This window comes from Pan troglodytes, chromosome 17, assembly GCF_028858775.2.
Source record: "Pan troglodytes isolate AG18354 chromosome 17, NHGRI_mPanTro3-v2.0_pri, whole genome shotgun sequence".
In the NCBI taxonomy this organism is placed as follows: domain Eukaryota; kingdom Metazoa; phylum Chordata; class Mammalia; order Primates; family Hominidae; genus Pan; species Pan troglodytes.
Genome location: NC_072415.2, coordinates 16538127 through 16551267, shown reverse-complemented (window position 1 = coordinate 16551267; position 13141 = coordinate 16538127). Strand labels below are relative to the sequence as shown.

The 13141-nt window shown below is 42.7% G+C and overlaps 1 long non-coding RNA gene across 1 annotated transcript; it reads left to right on the top strand.

Moving 5' to 3' along the window:
* The first annotated feature begins 227 nt into the window (after positions 1 to 227).
* LOC104003064 (uncharacterized) lies at positions 228 to 4198 on the top strand. The gene is made up of 6 exons (XR_010151847.1): positions 228 to 569; positions 1187 to 1313; positions 2055 to 2805; positions 3192 to 3465; positions 3647 to 3797; positions 3895 to 4198. It is a non-coding gene; the product is annotated as an uncharacterized LOC104003064 (long non-coding RNA).
* The last annotated feature ends 8943 nt before the right edge of the window (positions 4199 to 13141 follow it).

Sequence of the window (13141 nt, the reverse complement as noted above, 5' to 3'; positions counted from 1 at the left end):
GGACAGTCAGATATGTTTTAGAGATGACTGTAGAAGGCTGCCTGGAAGGAGTGAACAAGAGCCAGGAGACCCGGGAGGGAGCTTGTGGGGCAGGTCTGGAGATGGCAAGGGAGGGATCCCGCTTGGATGAAAAGTCTTCAGGGACTGTCTCAGGTTACACTCAGGTGCCCTCAGAGCTAATGTGTTCAGAGGTCTTGTCTCCAGGATGAAAATGGGAAGGAGTTGTCAGATGAGGACATATAAATGGAGGCTGGCATCTTCATAAGTACCAGCGGTGGTCCCGGTGTGGGTCTCTCCATCCAGGGACATGGTGGATGGACACTACATCACTCCATTCTGCCCTTCCTTTCCCTCCTCCCATTCTCCCGAGGGCCTCAGTGCATGGGCGCTGTCCAACCTCTGGTGCTGAAGCAGCCAAGAGACCCAAGCCTGCGTGGCTGTCTCTTAGGATATGACAGCACAGCCACTGGCCTCTACTGAATCCTATGCAACCTCAGAAGACACCCAGGAGTGATGCCATCACGTGGTGCAAGAGTTCTGAGGGACCGCAATCCTGAAGACATTGAATGGTGGGTGCAGGGCCTCATGGCCTGTTCCCCAGCTCCTCTCATTGGCTCTGCTCCAGGTGGTGAAGGGGGATAACATTTCTGTCAATTCTGCCATGATTGCCTAGCAGGAAAAGGAGCAGAGCCCAGAATCAGGGCCTGGTATGCAGCCTGCCTAACAAGGGAGAATTTATAGGCTCTGTGGACAGAAAGATCTGGGAGTCCATATCTATCACCCACTAGCTTGCTGAGACATTAGTAAAGTCAGTTTTCTGAACTACATTTCTGTCATCTGTAAATTGAGAGGAATTTCTTCTACCCCATGAGGCTTCTTGGATAATTAGTGACAGTGTGTGTAGAGCAGGTGCCACCCAACCGGCATTTGGTGTCCAGACCACTCCTCTTCCCCCTTGATTTTCTGCCTAAATTTGCATTTTGTTCTTAAGATTTTCACTCCCCTTAATTCTGCTCTTCCCTCTGATTTCTGCCTTACTGTATATCCCACGGAGTCACCAGGATCAAAGTGGGTAACAGTCATGTATGCATGTATGTGTGTGTACATATACACATTATTGGGGTTGGAGTGTGGTGTGTGGGTAAGTGTATGAGTTGGAATCACTGACTGAAACTCTCCACACCAGGCTGTTCCTGCTCATTGCTGGAGGCACTGTCAGGGGCCCTGTCCTCAACCCCGGGTCTGACCCTTGCAGATCAGGCAGGACATTCTGGAGGAATCATGGCCTTGGAAGGATCCCTGAGGAGTGACTGGTGGGTATTGGTGGATAAATACCCCAGCTCCCTTGCTTTGGGTGGGATGACTCTGAGGCACATGTTCTGTGCTGTCTCTGCAGATGTACCTGGCAGGGCTGAGTCGTGGCTGCCACAGGGGAAACTTTCTTGATGAAGGTCCCTTTAACTGCTGCATTCCTTTCCTGTCTCAGTTCCCCACTCCTCTACTGGTGTTTCCTGGGATTCGCACCCTAAGGAAGAACTGGCAGTCGAATTACTATCCTAGAGTTATCTCCAAATAGAATTTTTGTATTTGAATATTTGCCTCAGGATCTACTTCCAGGAAATTTATACTAAGGCACACATTTTTCTGTCAGCTCCTTCAATCTCCATAGGCCTGCCATTGTGCTGTTTTTATCAAAAGGGAATTTGAGGATCAGAGAGGGGAAGTCACTTGCCCAAAGTCACCCAGCTGAACAGTGGTGGAGTTCAACTTTGACCATGGGAAGTCTGGCTCCAAGGTGGATGCTTGTTCCTATCCCATGAGACTCCTCCCTTACCAGGGTCAAATGAATGAATGGAGGATGTTAAAAGTAGAGTCTCTGATGCCTCTGCCAGAGAAACCCCAGGCTCATGGCTGGCACCTGTGTTCTCACTCTTACCTCATTAAGAGTATAATGAAAAACATGCTTAGTGCTGACGGTGTGCCTGGGGGTGTTGTAGGCACTCTGCTTACTTTAATTCATTTAATTTTTACAATAACCTTGTTTTTACTTCTAGTTGTTAGATTAAAAAACAGTGGCAAAGAGCAATACAGAGAGTTGCCAAAATTCACACCACTGGTCCAGGTTTGAAGCAAGCAGTCTGTACCTGCAGTCCTTGTCTGTAACCATGGCACCCTGGCTTCTCACACGTCTCATCGTGGAGTTCCCCCATGTGTCAGGCATGGCACTGAGCACCTTCTTTTAAGAATATAATTTGTAATTATGTAGATTATTAATTCTACTTCAAAATGCCACACAGCCTTCATGTGATAAAATGAAACAATTGGTGAGTCTAAGCATTGAGAAAAAACGTTCTTTTTTCCACTCCCGACTCCATTCCAACAGTTGGGACAGTGTTTTCTCTGTGCCTGTAGAAACTTCAGCTTCTGTGCTGAGGAGCCTGTTCCCTTTGGGGAATGTGGCAGTCAGGTACTGGCAGGGACCTCGAAGTGGCTGAAGGGTCATTAAGAAAAAGCTGTTTACAAAGGTGTGGGCAGGGCCAAGGGGAACCAGGGGGGATGGCGCAGGGCCCTGGGGTTAGCGTCATCTGGGAGCTGTCACCACCCTCCAGGCTGGTGGGGCCATGGAGAAGCTGTTCCAGTAACTTGGAGAATCTGCAGCTGAAAGAGGAGGCCAGAGGAGACATCACTCACTGTGCCCTTTGACTGCATCTGGATGCCCCCACTGACCACACTACCATCCCCTTATTAGACTGGAGAGGCTGCAGGGAGGGGTTCTAAGCCTCCTATAGTGGCTCACCTCCAACAGTGAGTCAGCACCAGCCCCCCTAGCCCCACAGCACAGGGTCCACTTAGCCCCTGTATCCTGCATGGTCCCCTTTCCTGCTGGGAAGCAGATATCCAAATGAGCAGCAGAATCCTGTCTCTCCCTTCAGGCCCCTCTGCTCCTTATGAGTGGTGTTTTCCCTTGGTTTTGGATGAGAAACACCCTTTCCCCTTCCACAGGGATTGTTTCTGTGGACCCCACCCTGAGTTTTTCCCTGGTTAGGCAATGGGCAGGTGGGGGTGGTGGGACCAACTCTTTAGAACCAGCAATGACAAACAGATCCCACTTGGGGGAAGTTGATGTTAAGTGTAATGGGTCCTCTGGAATTTTCTGAAGCTTTCCTGTTTTTTTTTCTCCCCCTAACCAGCTCAACTGATCTCCTGGGATCTCTACTAAGATGTTGGCAGCCCGGCCAGCTGGTCTGGCCCTGGATGTGCCTTCAGGGTCTGGTTATGCTTCATGACCTGCATTGTGGTCAGTGGTAAGCAGCACCTGCTTCTAGCTTTACTGTTGGGTCAGATCTTATCCCCACTCCAGCTCTGCAGTGCAGCTGCTTCTTGATTCATCCATGGACCCTGCACGAAATTGCCCCATGTTTCTGTTTGTGCATCACTGAGGAAGGAAGCATGAAGGACGCACAGGTAAGGCCATTCCATTGCCCTTCTGGTGCTGGGTTTACCTTCCCAATCCTAGGGTTTCTTCAGGGGCTGGTCGTTCTCCATAGCCCCCTCCACATTTCTCAGGTTTCTGCTCAAAAGTCACCTTTTGGAGGGGTCTCCACCTGTCACTGTGTTTGTAAGAGCTCCTTTGGTTTCTTTCTAGCTCATCTCACTCTGGTAATGTCTTTGATTACCACCACCATCTGACCTGGTCTTATGACCTGTTAGCTTCCTTCATCAGATGTGAGCACCAGGATGGCAGGGGCCTCATCTGTCCTGTTCCTCCTGTGGCCTGGGTCCTAGCACCCTGTCTGGTACAGTGTAGATGCTCAAGGGAAGTTTACTTTGTAGAACTGTTTACCTGGGAGATGTTACTGTTAGTCTAACCTGTACCATTTTGTAAACCTCCAGCCATTTTGCAGACTCTGATCACAGTGAAACGTTCCATGGGAACTTGGGCCCTGAGAAACATCCTTCCTAACCACGTGACTGCAGAAACATCCTTATCGCATCCTCTCAGGCAAAGGCCCAACAGCCTGACTGCAGGGACATCCTTGCCATATCCTGCTGGGCAGCAAGCTCTAACACCCAGATCCCTCCCTCCCAGTCCCATGATTACCCCAGCCTGTGAGCGGCAGTTGGTGCTGGCACTAAGCTGGTTTCCTTCTCCCTAGGGTTTTGCTGGCAATAAAGATGTTGCTGTTGAAGCCACCAACTGTCTCTTTCTGTCTTTCTTTAACCCTCGCCTTGCCTTCCAAACCTAACAATAACTCTACCTCTCCATTTTACCAATGAGGATATGGGACTCAAGGAGAGCAAGAGACTTACCCAGTGAGTCACAGAGCCTGAACTTGAACTCAGTTCAGCTGAATCCAGAACTTGTTTCTCCCTGAGAGTCCAGGGAAGGAAAGGTGGAACTGCAGCCAGTAGGTGCCCACATGCTTGTCCTAGAAGACCCCAGGCGGGCTCCTGGGAATTGCATCTTCATGCACACAAAAGAAGAACTGCTCACTGTCGCATCAGCTAAGGGTCCCCATTGTCCCAAATTGTTACTTCTTTTCAAAGTTTTGTTTTAATAATTACATTTCTCCCAGCTCAGTGTTGAATACAAAGCACAGAGGCATGTAGAAAGTCATGTGTGGGTTTTTCTCAAATTTTTTCCCAGTGACTATATCAATGAGTGTACAAAAGAACACAAATATGCTCACACTTTTTATACAGAAATGAGGCCCTCCCTCCCACATTTCTCTGCCACTATTCTTCCTTTTTTTTTGTTTTTCATGTGAGGATCACTCTTTCAATACTAGTCCATGTGATTGGGGAGAGGCTGGCCACCCTGGGCAATCAGCAGGGTAATTAATTCAGGGACGGGCATGTGATCCAAGCTGGGCTGATGGAAGTCATCCCTGTACTTTTGATGAAACTGCTGGGAATGAGATGCTTTCTTTTTATTGGCATAGCTATTTGCAAGGAAGTAAATGATATGAAATTTATGGGGCCATTTTTGCTGTTCTCTCAAAATAGCTTGCATGAAAAGCAGAGTTGACACAGGAAATGAAGGGACAGAATGAGTCTTGGTTGATATTAGTTGACCCCTGATCTCACTGAGCCAGAAGCCCATCTACTTAAGGATATTTTCATAGTAATTAGAGTCAAGTAATTCAATGTTCTCCTGGATCGAGTAGGTTTCAGTCACTCGCAGTTAAGAGAGTCCTGCGTAATAGCAATTTCTCTTATGGTTAGGTCCCACCTGCCAGAGCTTTAGAGCTGTAGAAGGTATAAAGTAAACCCAGGCAGTGCTGAGCTAGCCAGGCTCCTGGATAAGTGTGCAAAGGAACCCTGGAATCACTACCACTTTGGTCTGACAGGTAGCCTTGCCTGCTGCTTACCATACAGCCATAGAGGTACTGCTTCCCTGAGCCCTTAGGCATTATACCACTTTTTAAAAATGATTTTTATCTAAGAAAATGTTTTGTAGAGATGGTGTCTTGCTATGTTGCCCAGGCTTGTCTTGAACTCCTGGCCTAAAGTGCTGAGATTACAGGCATGAGCCACTGTGCTTAGCCAGCACTATACTTCTATTAGTTGTCAATGTTTTCTTTGTTCTGTAGTTTCTAGTGTGTGCTTGAGCATGTGTATGTGTGTGTGAGTGTGTATGAGTTTTTAGTTTGATCTTGCAGGGTTATTTCAAGCATCAAGTGGGATCCTTTAGGCACAGCACTTAGCCCAGTGACTGGCACATATGGTAAGCTCTCTCTGTTCTCCTCTTTTCTCCTTCTGATTCAGAGAATGACTTAAGGATCTGTGATGTGTGCCAATTTTCAATGCCCTGGATAAATAATGGGGAGATGAAGTACTGTTGCCAGAAATTTGCACTAGTTTTAATTCATTTTATCTGTTTAGCAATGAGATATCTCAAAGTAACTGAATAAATTTATGTCATATATATATATACATACACATAAGTATGTTTCTTGAGAGCTGACAGGCTTAGTTTTTGTTCCCTGATGCTGCAGTAGAGGCCACTGTGTTCTGATTTCTTGAGTGATGGCTGCCAGCTCTCCAAGTGTCACAGTTGGTGAGGCATCCATGGAGGTGAGCACCAAGGATGTGTGGCCAGTCAGCAGCTGCAAGCCCATTTTGTCTATTCTCCTTATTTTTATAATATGTTTTATTCATTTTTAGGTTTATCATTTAATGTATTATAAGTATCTCTCCTAAAATTGTTTCTTAGTTCTACTAGGGTTTAGTTTTATAAAACAAGTCCAGAAATAGTCCAGGGCAGCCATGGATACCCAATATGCCATTGGGGAGTGAGAAATCTTGTATATTGAAGATTGTGTTGTTGGGACCATCATTCCAATGGTCTTCAAGGTGCTAAACTGGACTCAGGGCATTTCATCCTATTTCCAGAGAGCAGCAAGCAGAGAGAGCAAAGGGAACAGGATTAAGGGAAAAGAGGAACAATAACTCTTCCCTTTCCAAACAGATTTTCAGAAATCCAAACCAGTGAATTCTGCATTTCACATTGGCCAAGATTATAAGCTCTGCTCAGTGCAGTTATGAGAAAAACTGGGAAACTCATTTAAAGACATTAATCAGGGCCAGGCATGGTGGCTCATGCCTGTAATTCTGGCAATTTGGGTGGCCAAGGTGGGAGAATCACTTGAGCACAGGAACTTGAAACCAGTCCAGGCAGCATAATGAAACCCAGTCTCCACAAAAACAAAACAAAACAAAATCTGGGTGTGGTGGTGCACACCTGTTATGCCTGCAGTGCTACCTACTCAGGAGTCTGAGCTGGGAGGTCACAGGAACCCAGGAGGCTGCAGTGAGCTATGCTCATGCCACTGCACTCCAGCCTGGAAGACAGAGTGAGACCATTTTTCAAAAACAAGTTATAAATTAAATAATAAAATAAGGATAAATAAATAAAGACATATAAACTGTGCTCCTTGTAAAAGATAAATCGATGCTCCCTTAGTGAAGAGGATGAGAATAATGGATATAGCAGGGAAATGGACAGAATTGGCCACATTAGACCATAATGAAAGTTATAATAGGCACCCCAAATCGGTACCATTAAAGCCACATAATGTGACCATAATGCAGGCAAATTGTGACTAATTAAAACAAACTGACAAAAAAAAAAAGGGTATCCTGGAGCATACGAATTCTAAATCTAAATTGAATGGAACTCAAAGAGGGCTTCACATTGAAAATAAACCATGGGTATGTAAGTGAATTGTAACAAAGCTACTACATAGCAACATTAAGGTGGCAGAGCAGAAAGGGGGCTAAGACAGCTATCTGTCATTTTATACCATTTTTTTAAGAAAAGAAAAACTATAAAATTATGAATTTGGGTTCTAATTGAGAGATAAGACAATGATAATTGCAACAACTGTTAACATTTACAGTGCTTCAGTCCTGCTATGTGCTCATTCATGCCCAATAAGTGAAGAGCTGGAACTGAAAGCTTTCTTAAATTTATTCCCATTGTAGTCTCCCTCCAGAGTGCGGATTCATGTGTAACAGGAGGGATAAGTGTCTAAAGAGGTCTTTTCTACATTTTTTACTTCCATAAGCAGTCTCTGCTGTGTGAGTTCTTGTATAAACTACGAGTCTGAGGCAACACTGAGGCTTTTTTCATGTTCCTTACTTTCATAGCTTCTCTCCAGTGTGAGAACAAATAGCTACTCAAGATGAATGAAGATGAGTGAAAGGCTTTCCATAGAGTTTACCTTCACAGGGTTTCTTTTCACACTTCTGTAAGATGTGAGAGTTCAGGAAAGATGTTCTCATGCATGTTAACTCATTGAGCTCCCTTCCAGTATGTCCTCCTCACATGTTCAGTATGGTGAAAAATTAATGATGATTTTTCACCTTTCACTCACAGGACTTCTCACTATTGTATCTCTTAAGGTGGCTTTTAATTCTGATGACTTTGCAAAGTCTTTTCCACATTTGTCACATTTATAGGGTTTCTTTCCAGCATGACTCCTTATATGTGCATGTTTTGAGGCTTGCTGAAGGTTTTCCCACATTCCTTACATTCATAGGGCTTGTCCAGAATGTTTTTTCTTAAATGTTTATTAAGGTGTAGGGAATATCTAAAGCCTTTGCCACTTTTGTCATGTTCATAAGATTTCTTTCTAGTGTGAATTTTCATATGTCTCACAAGAAATGACTGGTAAGTAAAGGCTTTCCCACATTTGGGACATGTATGGCTTTTCTCTCCAGTAGTACTACTGCTGTGTGAACCAGAATTTGGAGCAGGGGCAGAGGTTTTTCCACTTTGATGATTCTTATTCTTTGTCTCTACAGTACAGGACTGCATCTGCACAGCATGGACTGAGTTATTTCTGAAGACATTTTCATATTGAATAAAGTTATACATTTTCTCCCTAACATGAGTTATGTGGGCCCTAAGGCATACATCTTCACTGCAGGCTATTCCAAATGGACTCCACTCATGCATGTTTGCAGTTGTATTAATTTTACTATGTATACGATGGACATTGTTCTGACTGTCTATCCATGTGTTTGATTTTAGCTGTTTTTCTCCCATATGAAACCCAGTGAATGTTGTACCTCAAGACTATCATATTCATTGTTTTCATACATATCACTTTGTTTCAATAGTTTTTGGGAAACAAGTGGTTTCTGGTTACATGGAAAAGTTATTTGGTGGTGATTTTCTGAGATGTTGGTGTATGCACTACTCGAGTCGTGTACACTGTACCCAATGTGTAGTCTTTCATCCCTCATCCCTGCAACCTTCCCTCTGAGTCCCCAGAGTCCCTTATATCATTCTTATGTCTTTACACCCTCATAGCTTAGCTCCCACTTATAAGTGAGAACATACAATATTTGTTTTTTTATTCCTGAGTTACTTCACTTAGAATAATCATCTCTAACTCCATCCAGATTGCTGCAAATGCCATTATTTCATTCCTTTTTAGGGCTGAGCAGTATTCCATGGTGTATCTATAACACATTTTCTTTGTCCACTCATTGGCTGATAGACATTTAACCTGGTTCCACATTTTTGCAACTGCAAATTGTGCTGCTGTAAATGTGTGTACAAATGTCTTTTTCATATGACTTATTTTCCTCTAGGTAGATACCCAGGAGTGGGATAATACAAATTTAAATAGAGATAATTATAAAATAAAGTAATCACCAAGTGAAAATTACTATTTCTAGTAGTAAAACAAAATGCATTTATTGGGTAAAATTTGAACATATTTCTGCTCACATAAAGAATATGTAGCTTCTGTATTTTGTATAAATGATATGCTTCATCTCACTAGACTCATCCTGTGGTTAATTTGTGGGGGAGGGCAGGAGAAAATAACATATCTTTAAATTTAGCTTCTTGATTCACATTTTTCTTCAAGTTTCAATAGCTCTATTTTAGGAAAATGCCTCCAAGAAGATATTCAGATGCTTTGGGCTTTCTGTGGCCTCAAGGCAAAGTGAAAGTGAGTCTCAAGTCTCTTATTGTCTTCATGCTGTTCTCTGGATCTCTGCTTTCTCTGTGGCAGAGGGTCTCTCTGGTCTGATCGCTGAGGCCATTGCATTGCTTTTCTCTGAGATGAAGCTTGTACTCTTGAATCAGAGTACAGTGGAATTCCCTGCCCCCTGTTGGCTTGGATAAGATCTTCAGATCTCTCTGAGTTTCAGCATCCTTCTTCTTCCACAGTGTGTCTGGAATTGTCACATGTGGCCTTTTTGGCCGGCTCATTTCGCCCCTTGGTGCAGTGGCCCCATGTTATGTATGTTAGTTTTCAACTCAGTTAAGTTGCTTCCTATTTACCTCTATGACACTTCCACATTGCATAGATTCATAGGTCTAGCAAGAGGTTTCTTTATATAAACCAAGCTGCCAGAAACAGAAGAATGCTCACACAGTAGGTCAGATAAACCAAATTTATTACTCACAGAGGAGCCGGAAGAATCAGCAAAAGCCTAAGTTCTGTGGCAAGCCTGACCCTTGAGGTCAGAAAAGTTGCCCAGGGTTGACAGAGTCTCCTCTGCACATGCTCCACTGTGTACTGCAGCTGAGGAACCCCTGAGTGCTCCGCCCTAGGTTTCACACCCCATGTGCTACTTGGCTCTCTGAGTTTAAGAGTTGCAGGAATATCCTGTTCTAGGAACAACAAGGGCAGAGCCAAGACAGTCCCAGACAGTTTCTCCTTATCTCAGGATATTGTCTTCTCTGAACATTCTAAAATTATTCTGAGAACCAGGAGGTACAGAAAGCTGAGTTGGTCAAGGCCATTCAGGTCTTGTCCTCCTGATCACATAAACAAAGTAGGCTATAAAACAATAAGCATTAGCAGAAATAATCATATTGCATTATCATAGCCATTCTTTATTATGATAAAAAGAATTTATCCACCAAAAAGTTTTCTGAATTCTAAATCTGAATGAACCCAATAAAACAGAGATTTGGGCCTGTTGTTACAATTTAATAAAGGATTTACTAAACCAAAAAATTTACTTAAATACATAAACTCTGGAAGGAGTATAAAAATCATAAAGATTCATTTCAATAAAGGCTGGTATGCAAGGTTATCAGACATGTGACAGAGTAGTAGAAAATGTTGACAATGCTTAGGGCACAGTGAATATGATTGATTTTCAAATGAACAAAGAAGATAGTCAACTCAATAGAAAGATGGGCCAAAAAATTCCAATACATTATTAACAATATGACAGATGCAAATGTGCACAATAAAATGAGATCTGTATTTTCATCATTCACTTAGAAAATATAAGAATCCTAGATAACATTGTGTGATGAGGATATGAGGAAAACAACCTTTATTGGCAATGGATGGGAAATTCAATGGTTTTAAACATTTCAGAAAATAACATTACAGGACCCATTTGAAAGTATGCATACTCTACAACCTGTCTCAATGATGGGCACATATACCTGATATAGTTTGTATGTGTGTCCCCTCCAAATCTGATGCTGAAATGTGATCCCCCATGTTGGAGGTGGGGCCCAATGAGAGGTATTGGATCATGGGGTGGATCCCTTATGAATAGTTTAGTACAGGAATGTCCAACTTTTGGCTTCCATGGACCACAATGGAAGAATAATTTTCTTGGGCCACACATAAAATACACTAAAAATAGCTGCTGAGCTAAACACACACACACACACACACACACACACACACACGAAATCTCTTATGTTTTAACAAAGTTGACAAATTTGTTTTGGGCCACATTCAAAGCTGTTCTGACCTGCATTCAGCCTTCAAGCTGCAGGTTAGACAAGCTTGGTTTAGCACCATCCCCTTGTGAGTGAGTTCTTCTCAGTGAGTTCATGAGAGATCTGATTGTTAAAAACAGCCTGGGACTGCCCCCTTCTCTCTCTTACTCCCTCTCTGACCATGTGACACACTGGCTCCCCTTCACCTTCTGCCATGATTGTAAGCTTCTTGAGGCCTCACCCAGAGCAGATGCCATTGCTTCCTGTGCAGCCTGCAGAACCCTGAACCAAGATAAACCTCTCTTTTTAAAAAATAAATAAATAAATTACCCAGCATCGCGTGTGTCTTCATAGCAATAGTAACAGACTAACATAGACCCTGACAAATTGTGACACATGACCAAAAAGTCTTTTCATAAGAATACCACAAGGAAGTGAATATTTCAGTAGCAGGATATCAGTGTGAATTCTACTGCAAGACTGGATAGGGAAAATGTGGTTGATTCATTTTTTCCAAAACTATGCAGCAGCTACAGGGGAATAAACAACCAAAAATAGCCTACAGCAGTGTGGAAATACATGAAGGATGTGATGCTCTGTGAAAAAAATAGAAATAAAATTAGCTTTATAGCACGATACTCTTTAAGAAAAATGTATACACTTGTGTATATACACATACACACACTCAGAAAACAACCTTCTTATCTTGTAAGAATTCTTTAAGAGTAAAGAACTTATATCAAACAAATTAGCATGCCTGTCTGACAAGGGATAAAGAATAAAAAAATTGAATAAGTAAAACCAGAAAGAAACTTTTAGGAAACAATAATAATAATGTCTCATGAAGTAAAGAATATGATTAATTTTTTGCAACTGTGGTATAAAAAAAGAAATTGTCAAAATCACATGTAATGAGCTTTAGCATAGAGCTTATTGTAGGGCAAAAATCAAATTTTAAAGACTTAGTGTGCATAGTTGGATGGAGGAATGGTCTCCTATGTGAAGTAGTAAGATACATGAAACAATCCCATGGGTGTATGGGAAGAAAATACTCAAAATGCTACTTATATTTATCTTTTACTCATTTTCCCAACAGTTTAGTATCTAAATGCTAGAGGAGGCCAGATGTGGTGACTCACACCTGTAATAGCAGTGCTTGAGGGTGGGGGGCAAGGCAGGAAGAACACTTGAGGCCAAGAGTTCTAGGCCAGCCTGGGCAACATAGTGGGTTTTTGTGTCCACACACAAAAAATAAAAATTAGCCAGGCATGATGCTGTGCACCTGTAGTTCTATCTACTGGAGAGGCTGAGGCAGGAGGATCACCTGAGGGAGGAGTTTGAGGCTGCAGTGAGCCATGATCACTGTACTGCACCATAGCCTGGGTGACAGAATGAGACCCTGTCTCTTAAGTGAAAATAAGTAAGAGTTGGAGACCACATGATCTTTCTAGTTTTCAGCCCCTATTGCAGTTCCCTGTAGATTATTTTGCTTATTCCCAATGTTCCAGGTGTCTCTGCACATTGTAGGCTTGTCCTTCTACCTACTCAAGGCCCCAGATCCAGCAAATGTCCTCAGAGATGGGCTCCGCTGCTAATCTGTGATCACCTAGGAAAGGCTTATTTTTCTCTGAAATTTAGTTCATTGTAACTTTAGGCCCATAGTGTTTTGATGGCTTTAAACAAAAAAAAAATTTTTAAGTTCATCCAATGTCTTCTCATTATGGCAGGAGAAATTGCCCCTGGTAACTATTTTAATTGGAAGAAGAATTTCTAATGTAGGCATTGTAATGAGGTTTTTGGTCTTTGGCCTTACTGGAGCAGTTAAATTCAAGTCTATTTCCTATATTATGCATGTATTGAAGGATCAAATGAGAAAATATATGTAGAGCGTATAAAGTGTCTAATGTACACTACTGGTATACAGTT